Raw genomic sequence first — 26,441 nt, forward strand, 5'->3', positions numbered from 1 at the left:
TCAAAATGATTCTTTCAATGCCTTCTACCTTGGATAAAAGAGATTCCAAAGAATACTGATAGACTGACTATACATGATGATGCTACAGGTACCTTCCAGAAGGGAATCATAAAACACCCCAAGAGTTACAGTTATAACCCGGGTTCAGGGAGTAAATGCACATTGCTCTGCTGTGACTGACAAACTCCTGGGAAAACTGATTGCACAACAGGAAGAGAGCAAAACATGGCTTAAGAGCTTGGACGCACATGACACTCATTCATTTACCCCGACCCCAAATCTCAGAATAGAAATACACTAGAGAAACACAAAAAAATATGCTTGGCTTTGTGTAAGCACACGGAAAGTATGATTTTTACAGTATCATAAATATTTAATTACACTTTTATATCACTAGTGATATCCTTTCTTTATTCAAATTCCCCCCCCAAATCCTATTAAAAAACCTCTTTACAACTGTATTTCTATTTTTCTTAATTTAATAAAAATAATTATGAAGGAAATACTTTCATGAAGAACTTATTTCCCACTCCACATATATTTAAGTTATTTTGTCTTCACAGAGATTGATCAGGTATCATTACAAGCCAAGGCTATACAAAGTGATCTGTAAAACCTTTCTGTTCCTCTGATGAAGAGCTTTTTGAAATGTAAAAGCCTGGTGCCCCAGACTATTGTTCCATTTGAAACAGTGCAGTCTGCATTTAACTACTGCTACACCACACACAATTTCATTACTGTTGAGAAACCAGTAAAATATAAGGTAATATCCCTTCCTTTGCTAGTAAGTTCCAAATTTTGTTAAATTCTGTCATTCTGTGCAGGCTTTTAGCTATTGCACACTTCATATTACAGTCTTTTCAGAAAGTGAGCAACATTCTGCATATTTCATAAAAAATAAGGCTGTTTTAAAAACCTAGAAGTCCAAAATAAATATTCACACTTATTGCTTCAGAGCAAGTAAATCAAGAAACACTGATGAGCTCATCATCAAAAGTTTCTGCATGCCAGAGTCGCCCAGACTGCAATGTGATAACACAGAGACCTGGGCAACTACAGCTGGATTATCCTGTTGATGTATTTGTACATAGTCACCAGAGTAATGCTAACAATTTGTGTAATAAAAGACGTTTAAATTAGCTTTTACCTTGCCATTTATGAATCTTACCTCTCCTATCACCCCAGGAAGCAGAAGCAAATTGCTACCGTACTGAGACCTGATGCATTTGCCTTTTTGTAAGTGTCTGAAGGACAGTAAAACTTAAATAGCCGTTGCTGTGAAGTCATGAGCTAAATTTGCAGCACATTTCATACGATGGTTCTATAACATGGCAGCAATAAGAAAAACATTTGTCTCACTTTCAAGAAGTCTAAAGTAGTGGTAGTGCTTTTCAGACTGGAATCACAAATCACTTAACACTGTGCAATTTAAAAAGAATCTAGAGGATGCAGGTTTTCCACAGCAGGGCCCCGTCAGGCTGCTGAGCCAGCCAGAAATCTTCCATGATCTTCCTGAATGCACATTCTTGGACTAAAGTGTGCAAAGTGGAAAAAGCTAAATATGCAATGAAACAGACAGACGTGTATAAACCCATCTAAACATTTAAGAGAAATATCTCCTAAAAAGTCTCGTTCAAATGATGGCAACATACTAAAGTGATTCTTCTCAAAACAAACTACTGTAGAAACCTAGCAGGGAAGTACATTTCTGAGTTTATGCAGTAGAGGTATACTGTCAAACCGAGGAGGCGCAGTCAGCTGCTGTTCACTCTGCCTAACAACTTCTGTCTTAAAGAATCGGGTTGACAGATTTTCCTACTGCATCCACGTATTGTTTTCTCACATTACCAGTCACCTGAAGAATGGAAAAAAAAATACATCATTCGAGAGTGGGCTGAAGGTATCAGTCAAGAAGTAAAAACTTGCTCTTGTCAGATGGAGTGATTTATCACGCTACTGTCTCAGTGAGAATGTGGTGAATGACTGTGCAAGCTCATTTCAGCGCAAAGTAAAACAAGTTAAAGATATTTAAATCCCTAACAATGATGTAAACTAACCTGCTTCACTCTGTACTGAAATCAGCTAAGAGGTATTGCAGCTCTGTTCTGCATCTCGGATACAGGGAAGTAACCTGTGCTTGAGGGATAACTGACAGCTAAGAGACAATACCCCCTTCATGGGTACCAACTTGGTCTAGAAGGAATTTATCAGTCTGCACCAACAGAGAGCAGAACCGAGTTCAGGGAATGTGGCTGGCAGGTGTAAGAACTTCATAAATATCTGAATCAAAAATAAAAGTCTTCAAAAAGCATCAAATATTCTGAAAAAGAAATCTTTATTAACCAGATATTTTTATTTTGTTTTAGAAATAGTAGTGGTAATGAGGCGCATGCTGTGGTCAGCAATAGTCATCCACAGGAAAGATTTTGGGAACACATCAGTGCTCCCGGCTCTCAGCTTTGCCCCATTCCATTTTCTCTTTGATGTCAGTAAGTTATTCATGTTATTAGTTCAAGCTTTATCTTTTGATCAAACTTTTGTAATGTATAATTTGGAAATTAGTTTCTTAGAGGGACAAGAGCTGTCAAATAGTAACCCGTATCAGATCAACACCAACAAAGTGGTAACAGTTTAGGACAAGTTAGAGCCAAAGTTGGAATTTCAGAGCATACGTGCAAATTATTATTTTTTAAAAACCACAGTGTTGACATTACAAGGGAAGAAAGGAGAGGAAAGATCGTATCTTCTGAGCCCTTGATCAAATTACTTCATAATTCACCCACTAAACCTATCCCCTGGTTCCCATCAGAGACAGCAATCTGAGACAGAACAAGCTTGTGGATTTTAGAGCATTAAGGGAGAGAAAGAGAACAAACTACAATGTTGCAACTAAATCTCTAGAGAATGTAGAAGCATTCAGAAATATTTCAACTAACAAAGTAATTTTATGGAATTTTTCAGAAATAAAATAGGGGTCAACTTGAAATGACCCACAATTTATGTGCAAGACATACAAACTAGGAGCATAAAGCCATGTAGTATCTGCAATTTCCTATGGTTTCTCTCAGTGAACTTTTTTCAAAGTAATTGTCAGAGACATTAGATTCCAGTATTTCGAAGATGGTATCTGGTAGTTCTTAATTTATCCTAGCCTCTTATCTTTGAAGCAATTCCCTTTCTGTCTCAGTGCCTAATTTCCATTTTACACATCCTATAATTGTGTTTGTCCTTTTGTCCTTTAAAGTTGACTTCTAAGAGATTCCCATCGTTAACACATCTACAAAGAACAAACAACTTGCTCTCCCTTTCTGGGCTCTTGGGTTGAGATATAATTATTAAAATTATAATTATTTTTCCTTACATATTTTAGAAAGTTGGAAATTGCTTTAAATTGCTCTTTTACAAAAAGTTGTGGGCTTGGACACTTCTTTCTTCTGGAAGGGATGTATGCTTTGCACAGGCTTCAGACCCTTAACCTGTAAACTAACTCATTGCTTGAGTTACTGTTCACTTCATCTTCTCTCAAGTCCTGGCCATTTTTGATCATATTTAAATTCTTACAGTTTCCCTTTGCAGGTTTAGAAACTACCCTTCTCAGCCCAGAAAACTTATGCAGAGTTTCTAAAATGCCTCACTAAGATTTTTAAACATTTTACTTCAGCCCATCTACCTTTTTTTCTCCTTTCTTAAATATATAGTGTTCTTTTCTTATTTTCTTAATGGGTAATGGACAATCATTTTCTTCTTGGATATGGACATGCTAACACTTTTTAACCTGTAAAACTAGAAGCCGGCAAGTCCTCACCAAGATTTAAAAAAACAAACAAACAAAAAAAAAACAACATGAAAAATAACTCACAACATTGAGCAATGCCTATTTCATGATACAGACTCTTTTCTATATATGAAAGTATAAATAGTGTCCACAGCTGTGCAATTTATCCTTAGCCATTAACTGTCTCCACAATCTTACCATTTCTAAAAGTGTCTGCATTGCCTACAAATGAGCTGCTTTAATATAAACAGCACATGAACAGCCAGAGACCCTATAAAACAAAAGCCCTAAGCACAGAACTTAACTAAACTTAAAAGTGTCACCTTCAGATTTAAAAAATAAGAGCCTGTAACTATTTCACAGTTGATAAATTTGCCAAGAATACTTTCCAATGTTTTAATCCCCCAATCTTGAATTCCTGGTTTATATGCCTTGAGAAAAACGAGAGCTTGCTTGAAAAAAATATACAGCCAACCATCTCCTCTGTACGTTGACTCTTCAGCGAGCTTATGTACTGGAGATACTTTCTGTCCTGCTGAAAGTTCACGAATTGTCTAGTTTGACCAAAACACCCAATACCCTCCTGAGATCACAGATGATGAAATAACCTGGAAAGGCTGACAGTTTAAAACAAAGGATCAGACAACTGCTCGGCACAGAAAAAACCCAACGCACTTCACTTACAGCACTTTGCAGAGGAATAAGTGAGACTAAAATAAGCTGTACATTGTATCTTATCTCCACTTTAAGAATGAGCAAGTTTCTTAACCTCTTTGTCTCAGTTTCCAAGGCTACAAGTGAAGCATGACAAAGGCAGGAAGAAAACCCAGATATTTTTTGGCTCCCGTGTTTGGTTTTTGGTTTTTTTTTTTTTGTTTTTTGTTTTTTTCTTTTTTGCTGTTCAGCCATCTTATCTTCCTAAACTGTAGGCTTTAGTTATTTAATCATATATATTATTCTATGTGCAGCTTGGGGTTTTTTTTTTGTGATTCTAATCAGCTTTCCTTTTTGCAAATCTGGCCAATTGTTTGGTGATTAAGTTTGATCGCTTCTTGCTTATATGCACTTGGAAATAATCAAGGAAACAATATCCCAACCAGTACTAGCTGAGGAAAGGACACATTCCTATAAAATAAAGTTAAACCAAAATATTTTTAAAGGTATGCAAATTATGTGAGAGAAGACAGGAAACCACATTTAAAGTGTAAATCAAAACCATTGTTTTGTAAAATTTCAGGAAAAGCTTTGAAAAATGGCTTTTTGTACTTCTCTCCCCCAGAATTTCTTTGTTCGCTACAAAAGGAAAAACAAAGCAACAGGAAAATGATGTCCCTCCTCTGCAGAAAACTAATGAAGTCTCCTCCCCCTTCCAAAGGGGATCACAGTTTGCCAGCTTTGGCAGCCACTGTAGTATTTAAAATAGAAATGAATCCCAAAATGTGATTTGGCAAACAACCACTGAAATACTCAGTAAGTCTGTTTTCCCTCTTTTCCACTTCCTTTCTACCACTCTTATAATATCTAGAGAAGCTTTCAAACACCTCAAAGATTAAACGCACGCGTAGCTAGCATCTAGACAAAGAGCCCCATGAACTTTAACACAGAAGCAACACATGAATCAGACAGACCTATCTTTGTAAGGAGAGGGCTCCTTGTATGGCCAGTGCCCAGATTACTGTGACATTTCAAACAGCTGTTCTTATTCCTACATACAGCTTGACTTTTAAGGGAGGCACCCTGTATGCCTTCCTAGACCCAAAAGCATCAGTCGATTTGTGATTAGTAAAAGCCAACACTATCAAATTTTGTAATCGCCTCCATCAATTTTTCAGCACACATAGGCAGGGCTAAGATTTACACAACACAGTAAGTTTTCACCTACAATGAGGTGAATCCTACAATCTGGAACACACGATATTTTGTAAATATTTTAGAGAGAGCATGCACTGCTATGTTGAAAGAAAATATAAGGGCAAAAATGGCAGATGAATCAGAAAGATACAAACCCTTCACAGGGATATCTAAATACACTGCCACACTGAAGCATGCTAGCTGGAGTCAGTATGCAAGAAACTCCTCCAAAAACAACTGGTTTTGAAAAGAAATATTTAATATGAAACACAACTTGTCACAGAGTGAGAACAATAAACCAAATGCCACAGAAAGCACATTTTACTAAGGTCGGTAAGAAACTAGATGTGAGGAAAACACAACAGTTCAGCTTTAAACAAGTTTTCACCAAGAGGAGCAGATCACTTGGCAGGTACAACTGCTATTGCATTGGACTTAAATCTTTAAAACCACTGGCTTCTCACTTACTAGGAAGTGTTGTATAGAAATTAATCTATCTTATGCATTCACAGAATAAAAGCCGTTAAGTATTTCTGAATCCACAAAATGTTAGTTTTAACATGCAACTAGCCAGCCAACAGACTGCTTTATATAGTAGTTTCAATTTTCAAGGTGGGCAAAATGTCTTCAATATATGTATGCAATATCCTCACGTTACCAAAACATTCTTATTAAATATCTTGCAACATATTGCCAGCAAATTTCAGGGTGAAAATTTTCTCATTCAAAGATTAGAGAAACTTTCCAAGTGTTTTTAACCAACACTATCTTCTGTATGTTTTACATTTTAGAATTTTTATACTCCAATCCTGAGGTCTGACAGTCATTTCTACTTTGCCATCAATGAAACTGTTCAAAGGCAGCATCAGGAAGACTCAAAGATTGATTTCACAGATCGTTAGTCCAGGCAGTGTTTGTAAACTGCTGACCCAAAACCATGGAGAATTGCTAGGGCCTTGTGGATAGAAGGTAGACTTACAACTTGCTAGACAATCTAAATTGATTTGAAACCAGAGGTTAGCCTGTCAGTTTTTTACCTAAAAAACTTTTAAAAGACTTCATTCTAAATGAGTCATATTAGCCCACACAAGCAAATCAGCACATTGTTCTGATTTCCCCTCCCTCAAAATGCATCGTGTTCTTTCAGTACAATACTGCTGCACAAATAATTCAAGACTTGCCAAAAGCTACCAGCAAGCTCTAATTACAGCAGTCCTTTTCTGTATATTCTTAAATCAAACAAAAACTAAATCAGCCTGCTAAAAAAAAAAGACACTACTTCCAAATCTCCAATGCAGATTAAGAAATAAATCTCTGCAATAAAGTATTAGCCAGATCAGCCTGCTTCAGAACCTGAGTGCAGAAAGAGCCTTATTTTCTTGCTGCAAGATAAGACTGTGGTGCACATATGAAAATTATTATGCAAAAGAAATGACAAAACGCATCAATTAGTTTTACTGTAATTTTAATGCAGATCATTGCTACTAAACATTTCAGACAACAGAATTTTCACTTTGCCTTTTCGGCTGATGTTTCCAACCGATTCAGCTCCACAAGTGAGAATGTTTGCATTGTCAAAGTTTTTGTCACAGTCAGCATTCTGTTAAGATCGCTATGCCCTATTTTAGATTTCAGTTCATTTTACAGAAGAGTTTTTAAAAAAATAAATATGGGTGCATGTCATTCTGCCAATCATTCTCATCTTATCAAGCTTCAGTTATGGCCTGACAATAGCAAAGGACTTGAATGTGTGTTACTGTTTTGCAGACAGCCTCTTTGATCCCTTGTCACAAAAGATGGAAAAAGTGATCTTGAGGTCAATGATGAGACTTGAAAGTATTTACTCAGTCTCTGACTTGGGAGTTTAAAGTCAGGATCTTCCATAACCTAAAAATTGCAAAACCCTATTTACTCTAGGTGCTCTTCTCCTACCTTAAAATTTAAACTTCTAATTAAAACCAATCTGACAACTAAGCGACAAAATAAGCATCATCCCAGTTTCCAGGTTTTTCCTGTTGCCAAACAATACAGAAATTAATTCCAAAGATTACTTTCAAATCACATGCTAACTTCAAGTATTCAGCCATGAGAAAAGTAAATACTCATCAGGAGGTTTGACTGCAAGCTTCTGATACGCAGTATAGCTCTTCCAACTCACAAACAGACATATTTAACTAGCAAAACCTATGGTTGCTCTGAACAGACACATGACCTGGCATGTATTTTGACAGCAAGTTATACAAAAAAGGTGACACTACAACAGAATTACAAAACCAAAATATAACAGCACCAGTATAAGCCTCTAGAAATACACTTTGTGATATAAAGCCATAAATCTTTACCACTTGAACTAAAGACTTAAACCTCTTAGAAGCAGTAGCCTAACTCAGTCTAACTGATGAGGTCAAAAGACGTACCCGTACTGTATTATGGCAACTAAATAAATATTTACCATAACTGTTTTCAAAAGGCTGGGTTAGTGAAGTGAGTAAGACTATGTGAGTGTCCTGGGTCCTCTTTTAAACACTGGAAAAATTGACTTCATGCAAGCTTTTAGTTCTCTTATGTATTAAATCAGTGAATTATGGAGGTTTGGGTTTTGACTGGAGATGACTGAAAAAGCCATTTCACTCTACTGCCTATCTGCTTCCAACACACGGACAGCTGGGATGCTTATTAAATGTTTCCTCAACCAGCACTTTAAAGGAAAAAAAGAATTAGCAAACCAAAGTCAGACCAAATTTCTGGAAAGAGATAGGAACTTTAGTTGCACTCCCCAGATAGTGAAATGCTAGGTTTATATGCTGCTATGATGAGTTTTTTAATCATCATTACCTTCTACTGCTCTACTCTGCAGATAAAAATGGACTCTTCCTGAAATACAAATATAACTGGAGATTTAACACTACTTGCTAAAACAGCATTAATAGCTGCTTCAACACAAATATGTCTATAAGATACACATATACACCTCCAGACAAATTTGAGCTCTGACACAGTTTTCAGTATGAGAAGAGTAAATGTATCCTCTTTGAATGAAAGTTTGAGGAACATATTTCTTTCCAATAACACTAAAAAGTCAATTTTGAGACATAAATCTTCTTTTAACCTGGGGATTTCAGTGCAACCTGTTGTAGAATGATCACGTCTGTCCAAAATCTTCGTGGCTAAAGGCATTTACAATCAGACAGTCCTCTTCAACTGTCAACAGAAATTATATACCTTAACTTCCACAAATACAAAAATGGATCTGTTATAACCGTTTTCTATAAAATTATAAATATATGGATACATGTAAGATATGAATTAGCAGAAGTTAGTGCATGAAAGTGCCAGAACTGACTAGTTTGCAGAGCCAAACAACAAAATAAGGCACATCTAAAATTGTTTCTTCAGTTCAAGGACTATTTTTTTGCCCCCAAAAGGCATATTCTCTTTTCTAAGTCATTACCTTTTCACCAGAATCCAAAGTAGGCTCTTCAACCCCAAGTTTGCTTTGTCCACTAGCCTCTAACTATGAAGTGAGAGAAGAAAAGCAGAGAAAATGAGTAATTTTAACAAAAGTTCCCAAAACTAACAGCTTCCATTCTTTGTGCCAGCATTTTCTCAGGAAGTTATAATTTTATACAGAGCAAATTCCAATGATTTTGAATTGTAAAAGTACTAAAGAAAATATTTTCTACTCAAAAGACTGCACATTTAAGCTTCCCATATGAACTGTGGGGGACTACACGTCTTACGGAGCTAAAAGACAGGAAAATCTCCCAGGTCTTAGAGGGCTACAAGCGGCAAATACTTTACTAAAACCAAAATAAAAACCTGAGGTCATGCTCAGAACTTTAAAAACATAAATATTATGTAATAAAAAGCACTAAGCTCAAGAGAGCTGCTCATCTGAAAAATATGCAAAAATCCTTTCAAAAGGACACATTTATTCCAACACATCTTAAAGAGATTATGTTCCCTCTATTTTCACATTGTGTACAGCTTTTCCAAAAGGAAATACACATCACAGGTCCTAGCATACCCTGTAAAACAGCACATACACATTAGGGTTGCACCAATTAGCAAAGCAGCATTTAGAAAGATAGTTATCTTAATAATGAGAAGTCTTCACTTTTCTCTTTCATGGAAAAAGTAAAGAAAGCTGACTTATATTTCAATAATTTTTTTTCCCTTATACTAACAGCTAGATTTCTGATTTTTCAGGTACCACTCAATTTCAAGAATCATGTCCCTTTTGCTCTCTGCATATTTTCTGGTCTTAAATGACACTGTCACGTACACCCAAGGATATGAAAGTGATGAGTTAATATGATGTATAGAATGCTTTCCTTATCAGCCTGAGAAAAGCTCCTTGTGAAGATATGATTGTCCTTTCTCCTTGTACTTTTTAAGCTCTCAGAATGCAAATTGAGATTTAGTTCATCTCTCAAACTAATGAAGAGAGTTTCCTTTTTGTGGTGTGACAGCTCTCCCACCTAAACTAGATCATAAAACCACTGCCAAGAAAAAAATAAAGCATGTTCAAGAAAAACTGTTAGAGGTACAGATTGATGACTGCAAATGCACCCAAGACAGCAAATCCCATCTAATTAGTCCTAAAAGGAGACAGGAGTTGTCTAGGCTTTTAACTGTCCACTGGAAATAATTTTTCAGAATTCTTGAGCAGATTTTGCAGGCAGGGCAAATATTTTACTGTGCTATATATATATTTATCTTCCCTGCAAAACAATTACCCCCGAAACTTCTGGGAGATCTCCTGGAGAAACAGTTATGGAAAAGAAACCTTGAACCATGTAGCAAAATCAACGAAGTTAAAAGTAGCTGGGATCTACAGATTTAAAATACCTAAATTACAGACATTTTGTAAATTGACAGAAGAAAGCAAAATAAAAATTACAAGAAACCCTTTATTGCCTCATATTCACAAAAAGGAAAGAAATAAAGTTTTTAAATTATAATCAAAACCGCTCCTATATCACTTGAAATACAAGTCTGAATGGACAAGCATCTCACTCAAGAGAAATACAAGAAGCCATACCCATCTGCTGTAGAGACTGACTGACACAAGACTGCTGATGAATGCTCCTCTATAATATATACGCTAAAAACATAACACCACTATGATTTTTGGGAAAGCAGAGCATACATTTGTTTAGAAACTGATACTGATTTTCGATTATTTTACTTGTTCAATATTTTTTTTTTATCCATAGCTCAGCATGTGCATTCAGCACAATCACTGCAACTATGAACCAACACTGGCTTCTTATTTTTCCAATATATTTTCAACCTTTTTTTGTGATTGTTATTTGATGAAAAAAGTACACCAACTCTTTTAGCCAGCAGAATATATAAAAAAAATTCAGTATGTTATCCATATAATACAATTTCAGGGACTACTGGCTGAACTTATAATGCCTTCTCAGCAAGCAGTCCTTGCCACTGAAGACAACGTTATTAATTATATGGATTAATATTCCCTTCTGCGTTCTACAGATTTAATTTTGTTTGGATGTTTATCAACTTTTATACGAAGGCACCCAAAGCCAGCTTTCTACATAGACAGACTGTGACTTAATATGCAGAGAATTGCAGGTACTCAACTCTAGGGGAAAAAACCAATTATGTAACATTTGAAATCTTAAGAAATCTAATTCCCACTTATATGTAAATGCCGTTGCTTTGGTATTTCACCTGTTTAATGGTATTTCCCATGAGAATTATTAGCATGTGCATGAACCTGCCATCAAGTGCCCTGGCAGTTGCGTAGGAACGTTTTAGAAAGTACTATTACACAGCCTTTTCCATAATCTCCTCTGTAGAGGGTTGAGCAGAACCCCCTGATAACCAGCATTGGTTATCTTTTTCAACATGTTTCTATACAACACTGTCTCTCAGTCTGCAAATTTGGCTTCAAAAGGTCTGTCCATTGCTATCTCCATTGTTCAGGAATAGCTCTGTTGATTTACACTGATAAACAAAGATAATGTACAACCACAAGCAATGCAAAATCAATCTGCAAAGGACAGAGTAGGAAAAAAGCCTGTAATGTTATCACCACTATGCACTACAAAGAAAAATTACAGCCTTGTAAAAAAAAAGAAAAAAAAAGCTGGGGGGGAGAACTGGGATTCTTTTTTCTAATCCACCACTTGCTATTTACAATATTATGTAATCTAGTATGATTTGCAATACTGTATTTAAAGAATGTATTTACTGAACACCATACTGATACTGAGTGGCAATACCAATCAGAAAGGAACCTGATTCAGCTGCTCTCTTTGAAAGCAACTGCACAAACAAGAAAAACAATCAAACACTTCTCACATTCCAACAAGCAGAAAAACAGAGATAATTACACAGAACACAGGAGCACTCACCATGACTAAAGCTCCAGTGCAGCTGAGGAATCTCAGTCTAACCACTTTGCAATCTCACCTTAAACCTGCAAAGCTGTCGCAGGAGGTTTTTCATGGCAACTGTTACTAACAGTATCTATCAACTGCTAAAAACAGGTACTTTATATACCAGAGTGCAACATTCCTTCTGATGTACCAGTTTCTGAACAACTCTCCTAAAGGAACCGCCTTTGGAAGAGATTGGCTCCCACCCTGAGAAGATAAGTGGGTTAACTTGTAAGGAGCCATGAACCAGCATCTACCTGCCAACAGGTTCATGGAGCAAGATGGCAATTACGATACCACAGCCAGAACCAATATAGATTACAGGGTAAATGACATGTATGTTAAGCTCTGCTTGTACTGACATTTTCTGTAACAGGGATACTGCCTTTGCTGTACAAGAAATACTTACTAGGCAAAATTCATAGGCACAGGAGCACTTCACGCTTCAGCAAGCTTTGTCCTAACACGCCTTAATTTTCTGCACTTCCCAAGCAATCTTTTCTAGCCAGAGATAGTGACCTTTAAATACGAGTCTGCCTCGTTTTAAGAATGCCTGCCATAATACTTTAAAAATGTTGTTGTTACAAATGAAAGATACATTACTGACAGCTTCATTAGCAGCAGAGCAGGTTTGTGACTTTCTTGCTGATAATCTGATATTCCATTCCTTTCAACAACCAAGCTTAAAAAAATTACCACAGTATGAAAACACAATTTTACAGATAGAAAGCTCTAAAATAGTCAGCATTTATGCCCTGGATGTATGTTTAATGCCAAGTTCAGTGAATTGTTCCACTGACTACAACAGACTGCAAATTGTTGCACGATCAAAGCACATGTAACTGATCATATTGAGAGTTTTCATGTGCCCCACATTCTCTACATCTTCATTATGAGCTATCCCCCTGCTTCTAAAAACTGAGAATGTCTACAGTTTACAGTACAAAAGTAATTAAATAAACTATCTTCTCCAAAGATCATTCCAAACAGTAGGAGTCACGTTCCTTAAACATATAGTTACAGACTTAAAGTCTGAGACTGGAGAATATTATGCAACCTGTTTTTAAGCAAAACTACCCAATCTAGACAAGGGAGGCAGAGAAAGACTATTAGCAAGGCTTAAAAGCACATGGAAAAACAATTACACAATATGACTTACTCCTCCATGGAAAACTCCTATACTAATATTTATTCTCTCTGAGCTTGTATCTATTTGCATTAAAATTCAAAGTTTATTAAAGCAACATTGATATAATTCTGAGCCTTTAGAGAAAATCAGTGATTTTAATGTGGTTCCAAACGGGCTCAGGAGCTACACTGCACAGAAGACTATCAGGGGCTAATACAAGGTAGACAGAAAGGCAAAACTTGCCTGAAGGAAAAAAGGTGCTAAGATTAGTTACTCAAGGACAGTTTCAACTCAAGAACTACACAATTTTTAAGTGTCTCTATTACCTTCAGACATGCATGTTTCTGAATTTACTGGCCAATTTGGGGGGAGATTATATATTTTTTAAACTGTGCTTCATTCCTCTTGCTGCTTTAAAAAAGCCCACAGAAAGGAGACCAAGTATAAAAGCAAAACAATGATATTCACTAAGAGGATATTAGGCAGCTGTGACAACAGCAAGAGCATCTGCGATATGTACAGACACTTATAGTAAGAGAGAATATATATGGAGTCCATGTAGAAGGACGTCTATATTTGTTCATGTATATAGCATGCGCTTAAATGTCTTTTAAATGCACATGAAGGTTTTTCTGACAGTAAGAGCCTCAGAGCTGGAAGGCTGGATATAAATATATACATGCAGAATTTACATCTTTTGTATTATACACTGTCTTCCTCCCTTGGTGAGCTTTGTAGAGAGGCCTGTATAAGTACAGGCATGCATCCAAGAAAGAACATTTTAGGATTGTGATCTGCACTTATTTAATGGTTTTTACAAACACATGTAAGGTCAAACTGTGAATGTATCACTAAACAGTTTCCTATAGAACCTTTATCAAATAGTATAACAATCCAAATCTGCATAAACACCACTAAGGTTGCATTTGGCAAATTATGTGCTAGTAGCAATATTTTCTGAAATAGCACTAACTTTATGAAGTCAACGATCTTACTTTTTAGCACCATGCTGAACTGGTGTCTCAGACAAGATGTTACTAAAACAAGTACTGCTAGAAGCCTACAGTGTTTAGCCTGGCATGATTTTTATCCATTTGTTTACTGTGATTCAAGAACTTTGCTAAGAATGTCTCCTGCAGTCAACAGTGACTGCATTAAGATGGTTGAGCATTTTTCAGCATTTATGTTTAAGTGCATGCAATTTTTTTTAACTGAAATATTACTCAAGTAAAATGTGGGATAAAGCCTACAAATTGAAAGACTTTAAAATGTCTCTGCCATGTAATATTTATAGGGTTTTGCACTTTTAAAAGGATAAAATAATTTTTTCCCCATTTTGAGCATTTCATTTTGTGGGGAAAATCCCCTGCTATAAAGCCTGGCAACTAAGAAAAAGGCTCCTAAGCAAGAAGAACCATGAATTCTGAAGGCATTTTGAGGGTACACATAACAAACAAATGCTGTTAGATACTTCTTACACATCATATTCACACATATTTTAAACACCAACATAATTATTTGGTGATTAAAGTGCAGATGTTCAATGAACATAATTGTAATCTTTGTTACTGCTATTGTAATTAATGCAAAAGCACCTGAGTTAAGGCCAGGCCCATACATGGCAGGTATGAGTAGCACTAAGGGGCCCACTATTTAGAGAATTTTCCAAGTACTCACACAAAAAGGAATCTAGTTGGGGTGACAATTTTCCCCAGAATCAGAGACTTAAAAAAAAAAAAATCAGTTACAGATTGATTACAAAATACTTCTCCAAGTGGTGCGGTTTAAAACTGATTTTGCATTCATCCTGCACAGCGATATGTGATTAGATGGAGGAGAGAAATGGTGAACGAAGGGGCTTCTGAAATTCTGTTGTTCTTGCAGTCATCTTGTTTGAACAGACAAACCCAAAAACGTTTGTGGTAAGTCATTTTGTAACTCAGTGAGTTAACATGGTAACTTTTGTCATAGCTGATGGGGTCCCATAAGAAAACCAATTTAAAGAAAGTGACCTCAGAGCTACGCCCACTGTGTACTTTTCCTCTATCCACATTTTCAACAGTCATGCAATCTCAAATCAACTCAGTCCGCTTAAAGAGATATGGGAAAAGAAATTGCTTTAGTGGCTCAGTCACTTATCTATCTTCGGAAAAACGAAAACTGAGAATTTCTCACATGGTTGATAATTTCTGCTTATGATTTGGAAAACCCAAAAGGAAACATAAAGACTACAACATTAAGCCACAATTTATTGAAATTGTAGCTCAAATATTGGACAACTAATTAGAATTGTTACCAAGTAAAACCAAGTCATTTATGTCACTAACACTGCAGAAATACTAAAGCTCTCATATTCCTCTCAGTGTATACTGTTTACTTGTTCCACTTCATCCTACTTTAAAATAGTGAAAGTCAACTAGCAAGTCTTATTCCAGTTTGCAGTCTGTATTTTTCCACTGTATGGCAATGGAAATTCTACATTATTCTGCTGATACATATGAAACAAACAAAGTATTTCAGCCTTAGGCCAATGTAAATCCCAGTGCAATACTTAGTCCTTAAACGGTGGTCATGTGTGGGAGCACAGAAGGGTGGGAGAACTGGTAATACCAATAAAAACTCTACAGACAAGGTCTCTGTACGAGCCTATCTCAGGTAATGCAATCACAGAAAGCGGCATCATGCCCCATCAACCCTTTCTGGTATTAGCATGGAGAATCTGAAGCCTCTTTCCCTTGGCTGTGGACTGGGGCCACGCATCTCCTCCTCCAAAATCCATGTTACTTTACATACATATAGAGCGGGTTTTGCCTCACTGGGGATTTTTTTCTGCCACTAACAGCCAGTAAACACTACATATGGCTTGCAAATAACTTGGCATTGTTTCTTTGAACTTTGCCTTAACTAATAAACCAAAACACATTTTGAAGATTATGACTTCTGTATTGTAAGCTAAAAACATCTGGAGTTATCACACATTAATAGCAGAAAGATAAGAAAGTTTTATTTTCAGTTTTCCTGCGTCAGGTGTTTTCTTTATGATCTTTTTTCATGTCACATGTACTCCACGATGTTCACAGTGCTTTTCACAAGTGCAACACTATCTCCTCATTATACCCATGTCATTTGCATTTCGATATTCTGCCCATACCCGAATGTCAGCTATGACACACCGACTACACGGGAGGGAGCAGCTCGGCAGGATTCCTCAGGAGCTGCAGCAGCACAGGATGTGGGAATGGGAACAGTGTGGAAGCTGGCAGGAGACAGACCTCATCTCTGATCTGTACCTCGTAATCCCCAGTTTTAGACTTTTTGGGCTCTGTTTACGAGGGGTGGGGAGAAGAAAGTCTAATAGCCATATATACAAAACGAAAAACAAAAAAATAAAAGGCTATTTGAGTTAACACACCCTGAAATCCAATCTCATTAGAAAGCAACTAGAACAAGAAAAGCAGTGACAAGGAGTAAAGCTGCAGATGCCTTCAGAGAAAAGGGGAAACAAAACACAGGCAACTAGCAGGGATGGGAGGGACTAATTCTAAACTGGGATGAGGAGCAGCTCCAGGAAAAAGGGAAACCTAAGAGCAAAGATTAAGCAGGAAAAAGGGAAAGGAAGAAGAGACATAGGAGTGTAAATTCACAAACAAGGTAGAGAAAACATGTTACGACTTGTTAACTTATACTCAGCTTTTCACATACATGTTTTTCCTAGCATGATACAAAAGGTTAACAGCGATTACCAATGTCTGCAACCCTAAACAATCACTTACAATAGTTATCTTAATAATTTACTATCCTGTTTAGGCAAGGAAACACCTAGAATCCATTCAGCCAAATAGCATCCCCTCCTTATTTTTCTTTAAATGACTGATTCCAACTGATTTCTTTATTTGGAAAGTAAATAGAAAAGAATACATATTTTGGAAAATACGCTTGCAAGTAGATTCTCTAAAGAGCTGAAAAGTCAGAAAGACAAATTACCTAAGAAGCTGAAATGGTAGTTTTCCTCTTTGCTTGCTCTTTCACTGAAGCAACTGTAAGACTTAGCGACACATAGGGAAACGCTGCTGTTTCAAAATAACTGTATATTTATTTACAGAAGGAAATGCACACATTGCATCCATGAGTGAAGCTCTCTCTTTTATCAGTTGCTCATTTCCACACGCATGCAGCTGTCAGAAAGGCCAGACAGGAAAGCCTGTTGGCTCCTTGCTCCGCAGCTGGTACCTCCTGCCCAGGCTTGGGAATCCCACCCTACCTGCCACTGGTCTTCAGGTGAGGAAGAAGCATCTCAGCCAAACAGAACAACCCAAGAAAGTCATTTAGGAAGTCTGTGAATTAAGTTATCTATGTGAGATATCCTAACAATAAGGGAAATCCATCATGAAATGAATACATAAGATTAATCATGGAAAGTTACTCATGGAAAAATTGGTAATTCACTTCTCGCATACTTGTACGTATTAGAGAACAAAATGAGGTTTTCCTGAAAACATACTGTAGCAGTAGCTCCGCCAGGAAGATCCTTCATCTGGATAAATCATCTTAGCTACTTTACAGAAAAAACCTTTTAAGCCAGTGTGAAACTAGATTAAGGGCTTTAACTAGTCAAAACGACCAAATAAAATATCCACAAGTATTTCCTGCTTTGCTACCCCACTGGAATCAAACTGTCTAGATGGGGTTGTAAGTCAACCAAAAGTGACATTGAATTAAACACATCTAATTTGTAAGAAAGGTAGTTGTTCAGCTGGCAATTTTATACAAGTTTAAGTAAATTTTCTAACCATAGAACCTAATTATTGAATTCCCTAAAGCCTTGGCTCATAAAACAACTGCGTGTTCTTTCCTTCCTGCCCATATATCTTGTGCATTATTTTTTTCCCTAAATATCCGAGGATAAAGCACTTCAGCAGACATCGGACAGCCTTTGAGCCATGACAAATCAGAGGAAAAACTTTGGAGCCCCTTATGAAGAGATTCAAGAAGCATGAAAGCCAAACTCTACCAAATAAAATGGCAAAGACCTAAAGTAAACAGAAACTATGTTCTCTGAGAATGGACCCCCATTAAATCCGAGGTCAGAGATCCACCAGGCAATGCTCCTCCTCCCTGTGCTCACCTAAGAGCAGCCTGGCCATTCTGTGTTAGACACCAGCTGCCTGATAAGTAATTAACACTGCAACCTATTTACAGGTTACACTTGCTGTCCCAATGCAAATCCCAGCCTTTCCAGTCTGGTCTCAACTTCGCCCGCAATAAAAACGGGCAAAGAGACCGACCCACCGAAAAGTCCAAAATAACCTTCAAGAGAAAAGGAAGCCTGAAAGGAGGATGGAATGCAGATGTATATGTAAAGCGTTTTTTGTCGGGAATACACAGCGATAACAGAGCGAGGACAGAGCCCCGACGAGGACAGCATCCACCTGGTACCTACAAGCGGCTTCACCGCGGTGAAATTCCTCGAAGGTGCCGGCTCCCCAGCGGCGCAGCGCTCCCCGCCCGGCTCGGCCACCGCGCACTTACCACAGGATCACGTCCCACAACTTCCAGCCGAGGCTGGGGGCAGAAGAAACCGCCCTTTGCCGCCGGGCAAGGGGGGTCTGTCGGCGGCGACCCGAGGGCCCAGCCCCGCGGAGGCCCCAGGGGAGGCTGCCGGCGCCGACCGGACACCCTCAGCAGGGGCGGCTGCGCCCGGCCGCTCCCCTCACACCCCACCAAGCCGCGCCGTGGCCCCTTACCGCTCCCCATCGCCTCGCTGAGGTAAAACCCGACGAGGCCGCCGCCCCCCGGCCTCCCCTCACAGCGAGAGGCGCCGTCACCCCCCTCCCGCCACCCGGGCTCCGGACCGGCCCCTCACCTGGCAGGGGCTCCCCGGCCCCGCGGTGCCTCCCGAGGGGCAGGAGGCTGGGTCAGGGCCGGTTCCTGCAGCCCCCGCAGAGGAACCGGCTTGCTGGGACGGTTCGGCTGGGTTCGGGACGGGACAGGGCTGCCACCGCCGCGCCCGCGCGCAACAACCAACTCCGGGCGCCGCCGGCCGCAGCCCGGCCCCGCCCCCCAGCGCGCGCACCGGCGGGGGGGACACCCCCTCCCCCGTTCCGCCCTCCCCCTGGCAAGGCCGCCCATTGGCTACGAGACAGTCAGGGGGCGGGGCGCCGCCAGGCCGGGGGGAGTCGGCGAGAGGCGGGCGGGGCTGGAGCGGGAAAACTACAGCTCCCGGCGTGCCTCGCGCTCAGCCCCCCCCTCCCCTTTTAAAATCGCTCTGTGCGTCTGCGCGCGAGGAGAAGTAGTGTGGTTGCGCCTGTGGAGAGGAAAAAAGTAGTCCCAGCGTGTTGTTTGAATTCCCGCTCCGAGACGGGATGCTGGGCGAGGAGGGGCGCGGAGGGTGCTCCCGACCCGGCTGGGGCCTCGCCTGAGGTGGGGGTACCTCCGACAGGGCCGTGCTGTGGCGGGAGGCGGAGGGATCCGAGAGCTCTGGGGAAGTGGTGAAGCGTGCGCGCGCGGAGAAGGGAGGTGGCGGCAGCAGCAGCAGCAGCGGCGGCGGCTGCGCGGGCTGAGGGGAGCGAGCTCCGGTGGGCGACCCCTCGGCCCGGCGGGAGAGCCGCCCTCCGGCAGGTCAGTAGGGAGGGCCGCGGGCCCTTCTCGTCTCTCCCTCTCCTTGCCCGGGGCGGGGGAAGGGTGCCGGCGGACGGCCCCGCTCCTGCCGCCGTGGGCAGTGGCGAGGTGGGGAGCGGCGCCCCCCTCACGACGCTGCCGGCGGCCCCGGGCCGGCCTTCCCTAGCCGCCGGGCCTGGCGGGCTTCGCCGCCGGCCTCCCGCCTGCCCTGTGTCCCTAGCTCGCCGGAGGGCTGCCTGATTGTTGCGGCCTGCTGGTGAGGGGAGGCTGGGGGAATCGCAGTGGGTGAGGGGGAAGAGCAGGGTGAGGGTCTGGGCACTTGGCGTTCTGTGTTCTTCCTTATAACCCTCGTCTCTTCCCTCGACTCCTGCAAAGTGGTGAGAGAGAATAACACTTGATGGGTCCTTAGTTCTATTTATTTATTGTTTTCGTTATGTCCACTTATTTTTCCCGTGTCAAGCAGGTCATTTATCACAGTGTGGTTTTCTCATGCTTCTTTCCAGTAATAGTCTTCCACGTTCAGTTGCCTGCTCCTGAGGAACTTGTTTCTTATCGCTAAGGTGGCAAAAAAAGCCCTAAGCCTAGAATTGAAAACACTGGAGCCACGTGCCCTGTGAGGCACCGTTCATTTGAGTCCCCTGAAATACCAACACTAGAGGGAAACTGGCCTGGTCCTGGCTTCCTGGAGCCAAGTGAAACTGCTTAGTGTTGTCATGGTTTTGGACCTCTGAAGAGAGTTTAGGAGTAGATGTGGAGCTGGCTGTTGGAGGTATTCTAAGGATGGAACCCCAAAATCATCTTGTGAGTGAAAAAGATTAGTGTCACTTGATGTTAACTTAGTGGTATCTAGGAAAATATGGGAAGGTAGGACAAATATAAATCCTCTTTTTTACTTAGTAGAAAAAAGGGAAATCCTCTTCACAGAGAAAGCAAGCTTCTGCTTTCTAGAGAACTGGCCTCCAATTTTTTTTTGGCTGAACTTGCCTATCGGTTAAAAAAACCTTCTTAGTGTGCATCCCCAATATATGTATATTTATTGATTTATCAATTATATACAGGTACTACAGTGCTGACATATACATTATAAAACATACTTAAAAGTTGAGAAAGGATAAGATAAAGATGAAGTAAACACTGTTTTAAAATATTATTTATTAATGTTACAAAAAATGTTTTCTTCCCACGCCTCAGTGGATTGTATCAAATGCTTGGCCCACTTTAGAGACCACTGTTCTCCAGCACTTAGGTTTCAGAACTTAGTTAGGACCACTCTCTTCTAAGCAAATAGAATCTGAGTGTCATGTCAGTGCTAGTGCCACTGCGGGGAAAGCTTTCATTCATGTACAGTTAATGCCTTTTTCAGCAAGTAAAGTCATGTTAGATCTTTCAAAACATCATTCTTTTCTGTGGAAAGTTGTGTAGGTGGACTGAGCTTGGCTAAGGCCATGTAGTGACAGAACTGGGCACATGAATTTTGGGGGACTGTGCTCTAGCAAGTTTATATATATTATTCTGAAGTGATGATTCTTAATTTCATAAGAATATAAACATAAACAGCTGTTGAAAACAAAGAATAACAAAGAATTTATTTTCATTAGTTTTGTGTGGTGTTGTGTTTTTTTTTTTTTTTTTTAAATCCAGGCCATATGCATAGGGACAGAAACTACCTGGTATTTGGAAATGTTAGTGAGATGCCATTTTATCTTCGTTTTCTCGCACGTCTAAGTTATATGCTTGTTAGAAGAGATGAGATTCTCAGCATTTCTGGAACTATACCAGCTGTTGGCAAATACCGTAACTTTATAGTCCAGGAAATTGAAGGAAAGTAATTAAATTTTTTTTCTGTCCTTAAAATCTGGCATGTTTTGAAATAGAAGTGGAGATTACTAGTCTAAGGAGATCTACGCTTAGAAATCGTGGCTAAAGCAGAGTATTCAGATTAGTCTTAAAATTTCTTAGGTTAACTTTTGTATAGGATACTAGCAGTTTCCAAAATAGAAGAACTGAAGATTGCGTACTCTGACCCCACCATCTTGGTTGTAAATTGAATATTTCTTTTCTTTCGGTTGCTCATTGTGTGGCACAATAGAGCGTAACATGACAGGTATGCCTTTTATGGCTCAGAAAGGGGGAAGAGAATCATGTTTCTTACAGGGATGTTTAAGTGCCTGAGAATAAGATTCAGCTCTTGTAGTTAGTGTACCTGACTGTTAGGAGATGACTATAACAAATTCTAGTAATTTGCAATAAAGCAACCAAGAGGAGAGGGATTCTTATTGTCTTCCATCTTCTGTTCTTGCAGGACATCTTTCCTTGATAAGCCCAGGCTTTCTGTGTCTCATGGCTAGGGACTGCGCAGAAAACTGAGATGACGTGCTGATTTCCCCAGTGCTCCTAGACTTCTGAATGAAAGCAGTGACTGTGAGCTGTGTTTTTGCGTTGTACCCACATCACGCTTAGTATCAGAGCACAGGAATTGAGAAAATTGTAAACTAATGTGTTCGAGTTTACTTTGTAAGCTTTCTTTGTAAGTGCATCTGTTAACAATGTATTTAAATAAAGGGTCGCTTAGTATCAAGATGTGCCCAATTTTGAAGGTATACTTCCTCACCTGCCAAAGCAGGCTCAGCCTTCCATAGTAAGTGCTTCTCTTTGATTAAATAGGATTTGTTTTAGCGCCAGTTCTTGTATAACATTTTTTTCAAGCTTACTGCTGACTGGGCCAAAGGTTGCAGGGAAATTTAGAGCATATTTCACTAAAATAAGCTGATGTAGATTTCTGAATTCCTGCTGTACCTCCTGCCCTCCCCAGGTTGTGGTTGAAGAAATTTAAGTACTCCCACTCCCCTTTACTGAAGTGCATACAGAGCTGTGCTGATTTTTTTGAGTATTGTGATGTGTGCTGTGGGGAACTGTTAGATGTTGGAGCACAGGTGAAGAGGCTGCACTTATAATAATGGGGATACTCTTCTGATAATGATCTGTGAGAGAGAAGGGTAACTCAAGGGAACATGCATGTACTATTTTGATGACAGGAGGTGAATGAAGAAAGGTCATCTTTTTCATTTTTGCTAGTTATTCATGTACCCTAATAAAGAGCCCTTTCTGTCTCTAACTTGATTAGCTTTGGAGAGCTCCTGAAACTAGGTTGCTTTCTGCATTCCTTTAAGCTTTTTTATTTTTTCACTTCCATGATTTCCCCTAGAAAGAGAGGGGGAATATTTCTTGTGTGCATGGGTACTGTTGCTCTTCAGTTCTTTTTAAGGACGAGAAGAGTGGTGGATAAAACCACTTTGACACTAAATGTTCACTAGATATGAATTTATTAAGAACAGTTTGTTTTCAGAAACTACTATTATTTTCCCCAGTGGATTTGTTTAGGAAAGTAGCTATGGCTCATTGGTATCTATCTGAAATATACAGTGCAAGTGGTAACTAAAACTTATATTAGTAATGTAGGTCAGCCTCCATTGGCAAGATCTGCAATGTTGGCCACGTTGTGTTATTGTGTGACTACAGAATTGGCTTGCTCCTTTAACAGTGGTGTAGTTGCTCCAGTGGCATCAGTAGCACAGCAGTTAGCTCAGATGGCAACCACTAGTTTTTGCTATGTGTAGTCTGATACTGGTCTTTGAGTTTTGAAGGCAAAACAACTGCATCTGAGTTTGTACATGCACCACAAGTGTTACTCCCAGTGGGATAGGTCAGGTGGCAAGCAATTTAGAAGGGACTATCTTTGTAATAATCTCTTCTATATAATGGGATTGTTGGGATGTATCTGTTAAAGCTTTCTGTATGCAAGTTAATCCCGCAGTGGGTTAATTCTTATTAAAGGAACAACCTGCAGTGTTCATACCTATCTATTAGGGACAAACCTGAGACTGATGTTCTATTTCTGAAGGGCTACTCAATAACAGTTTGATAAGGACAGCTTTTGATGAACTGCAGCTAGGGCTAGTTTTGAGTGACTGTTTATCTAGGAGAAATCTTCATTTTGTGTTATGGGGGACAAAACTGGTTATGGTGGAATAACTAATTACTTCTAAATTCTAAATTTAGTAGGAAATCTTCCTTGTTCCTTGACTATACTCTCGCAAATGCTGATGCACTTTGAAGAAAACCTGTCTTTCAGAAATTAAGAACATTACTGACTAGATTTTTTTTTTCTAATAGAAAATGTGTCAAATGGAAGCTTGGCTAAGTTGTCTTCAAAGAGGCTTTTTAATGATTTTGATCCTAGGAACAAATGATCCTGCTGTCCTTTTCAGGAGGCTAGGGCAATGGCTGACTAATTTCAGTCTTTTCCACCATACATCTTACAAGGTATAAGATGAATAAAAAAATAAATCTTATACTTCACTGTTTCTGAAATTCTTATTACTTGGATTGTTCTTACTGTTTCTTCAGGTGAAAGGGAATCTAAGACTTTGGAATGTGTCTCTTGGGCATTATGGCTGGGTTAAATAACAAGGTGAGCAGCTGCCACCCTTAGCTTGTAGTTCAAAAAAATTGCAATAGCATGTATGAAAACAGAAAGAGCTGTTTTAGTCATAAGACTGAGTAGTATAAAGGTTTTTTTTATTATGATAAGAATGTGTGAAGTACATAAGTGTGATAGTGAAGGTGTCAGTTATTAATTGAATGGCTTGATGGAATTAATTGAATTGACTGATGGAATTTATTTCTGAATCCTTTTACCATTTTTTTTTCTTCTGCTAACCAGTGCAGAACACGGGATTTTTTGGCAATTTAGTGAATTACCAGGGGAAAGTCTACTTTTATTTTATTGTTTTGTTCAAATATGAAAAAATAAATTTGTAACTTTAATGATACAGTGGTGTCTGAGGGATTGTTTGCAGCCAAAGGAAACTCTCAACCAAGTGTTCTTAATTGCTCTTCAAAAGGTTTGTCATCTATAGAACTTGCTAGGATTTTAAGTGGTCATGTTTATGATTTGTGCTTTCTGCTTGGGGGTGTCATTCTGAAGGAGCTTGAGCCAGTGAATCTTCACTGCTGTCACCCTCTGATGCTAGCTAGCACTTTTGTGTGTTTTTGGCAGGTTGTTTCAAAGAGATTATGAAATGAAAAATTTTTATTTAGCTGGTAAATTAGTTCAAGGACTTGGACAAGTTGAAAATCAAACAGCTTGCATGAACACTAGTGTATGCGTGGGGGAGGTGAGTGTGTCTGATTGTGAAGAAGACTGGCAATAATAATAAGGGAAAGTGGTAAGGCCTATGGTTTAACTGTATTATAAAACTGTATGAAGTTTGAAATTGAGTGGGTACTTAACCCTAGCTGCTCTGGATCCATACTGATACAATAAATGGTTGCTGAAAGGCCAGTTCTGTTCCTTTTCTTTATCCTGATGCTTATCTGATTATGCAGCAGTTCAGGGGATGTTACTGTCTGGAGGGGGCATTGCTTTGCTTTCACTTTAGCCCCCTGAACTAGTCTGCTGCGTTTGTGTGCGCAGCTTCTGGCTTGAGAGAAACAGACATGTGGTTTGCGGGAGGAGTAGGACAATCCCCTTAGGTGCTGCTAGTGGTGACGTGAAGTTAAACTGCACTGGGTAACTAGCTACTCAGGTGGTGTAACTGTTATCTGGTTTGTCCCTTAGATGTGGCAGATATCCCAGCAAGTGCAGGGAATGAGAGAGATCTTGGGATTTTTTTTTAATTAAAAAACCAAGCTTAATGGATGACTAAGGAATGTCTTTTATTATTAAGGCGGGACTTAGATATGTACATAAGCCTGCAGTACAGTTACTTGCTTTAGTTGAATGAGTTCTCAGACAGGCTTGACCAAATGGTGGTTAAAGTAGGTCTGACTTAGCTGTGTCTGTCAGTAGTTCCTTTTATTTCGGGTAAGCAGTATGACATGATTTAGTGTGGGGTTTTTTTGTGAATTTTTGTGTTTGTTACTTAAGAAAGAAACAATTTGTTTCTATTGGAAATTCCATGGCTGCTGTTTCAAAGCCTTGGATGTGATATGGTATGTTGTTTTCTAACTTTGGAGTACCGTTTGCTGAAAACAAGTAACTGACAGAACATCAGTAATGCAGATGAACTTCTTTTTTGAAGAATGGACTGTCTTTATTGTTTGTGTAAGAATAGACTAAGTAATAATCTCAGGTTTATGACTCTGGGGTCATAATTATTTGTCGTTCAAAGGCTGAATTTCTGATTTAATGAAGTTTAGTGTCCCATACTAGTGTTCAAAATAAGCTGTGCCTGACAATATGTGGAAAGAGAAAGTGTCAGTCTCCATAGTTGGGAAAGCAGGGGAGAGAGCTGTGGCAAAACAAGTTCTGGTAATAGTATGAGACTACACAAGAGAGAAAACAGATCAACACCAAGCAAAGTACTGAAAACAGTAAACTGTGAATCTTCTTTCACACTTTTAAATCTGGAGTTTGCTAACATCACAGTTTTGCCAAGAAGATGGGGAGTGGGGGGGAATGTTGCCAGTACAGGATAAATGGCATGCAAAGGTAAGAGAAGAAAACTTAGTGTACACTTTAGTTTTAAGGGTTTCTTTTTTACTGGCATTTTCCCTTGGTACAGTGCTCCTCTCATGTCCCACTTCTCCACAGCTTTCTCTTAAGAATAGGCATAGTCATCCTTGTTTGCATTTTCGCTTATCCAGTGCCTTGACA

At 39.4% G+C, this 26,441-nt stretch overlaps 2 protein-coding genes across 12 annotated transcripts in view; one reads left to right on the plus strand and one right to left on the minus strand.

Moving 5' to 3' along the window:
• Nucleotides 1-19,236, minus strand: part of PEAK1 (pseudopodium enriched atypical kinase 1) — a 124,910-nt gene extending 105,674 nt beyond the window's left edge. For 3 of the 8 annotated variants that reach the window (XM_074601054.1, XM_074601044.1, XM_074601048.1), the window contains exon 1: nt 19,029-19,226. The gene's annotated coding sequence lies outside the window, so the exon portion shown is untranslated. Of the gene's footprint in view, nt 1-19,028 lie in introns of all 8 variants that reach the window. The other 5 variants (XM_074601046.1, XM_074601053.1, XM_074601049.1 and 2 more) reach the window with 5 other exon arrangements.
• A 97-nt stretch (nt 19,237-19,333) lies between these two features.
• Nucleotides 19,334-26,441, plus strand: part of HMG20A (high mobility group 20A) — a 45,768-nt gene continuing 38,660 nt past the window's right edge. Inside the window, exons 1-2 of one of the 4 annotated variants that reach the window (XM_074601059.1) lie at nt 19,435-19,585; nt 22,086-22,204. The gene's annotated coding sequence lies outside the window, so the exon portion shown is untranslated. Of the gene's footprint in view, nt 19,784-22,085; nt 22,205-26,441 lie in introns of all 4 variants that reach the window. The other 3 variants (XM_074601057.1, XM_074601056.1, XM_074601055.1) reach the window with 3 other exon arrangements.

The sequence above is a fragment of the Larus michahellis genome, chromosome 9, assembly GCF_964199755.1.
Source record: "Larus michahellis chromosome 9, bLarMic1.1, whole genome shotgun sequence".
In the NCBI taxonomy this organism is placed as follows: Eukaryota; Metazoa; Chordata; class Aves; order Charadriiformes; family Laridae; genus Larus; species Larus michahellis.